Source organism: Buceros rhinoceros, unplaced genomic scaffold, assembly GCF_000710305.1.
Source record: "Buceros rhinoceros silvestris isolate BGI_N320 unplaced genomic scaffold, ASM71030v1 scaffold32811, whole genome shotgun sequence".
Taxonomy (NCBI): Eukaryota; Metazoa; Chordata; class Aves; order Bucerotiformes; family Bucerotidae; genus Buceros; species Buceros rhinoceros.
The window spans coordinates 11,012-11,271 of record NW_010393036.1 but is presented as its reverse complement, the minus strand read 5'-3'; the positions used below and the strand labels follow the sequence as shown (position 1 = coordinate 11,271).

The window sequence follows — 260 nt, the reverse complement described above, 5'->3', positions numbered from 1 at the left end:
CAGCAAGACAGCGGCCAGGAGTAAAGGGAGGCTGCTGAAGAACAGATCATCTTCCCCCAGCGAGGCCCGAGCGATGCTGCTCAGCCGTGACTCCATCCTGACAACTGCAACGCCAACCCCTGGCCTGAATCTGGGCAGCCTGTTTTGGGAAGGTACCAGAGACCTCTGGGACCCCTCCACTCCCAGCCCACCCCTTGTTCAAGAGGGACAAGGAGCTACTGGAGAGAGTCCAGGGGAGGCTGACAGGATGAGGAGGGGGT

At 60.8% G+C, this 260-nt stretch overlaps 1 protein-coding gene across 1 annotated transcript in view; it reads right to left on the bottom strand.

Annotated features, from left to right (window-relative positions):
• The window catches only part of MOB3A (MOB kinase activator 3A), a 3,868-nt gene that overhangs the window by 483 nt on the left and 3,125 nt on the right, over nt 1-260 (bottom strand). The window lies entirely within an intron of this gene.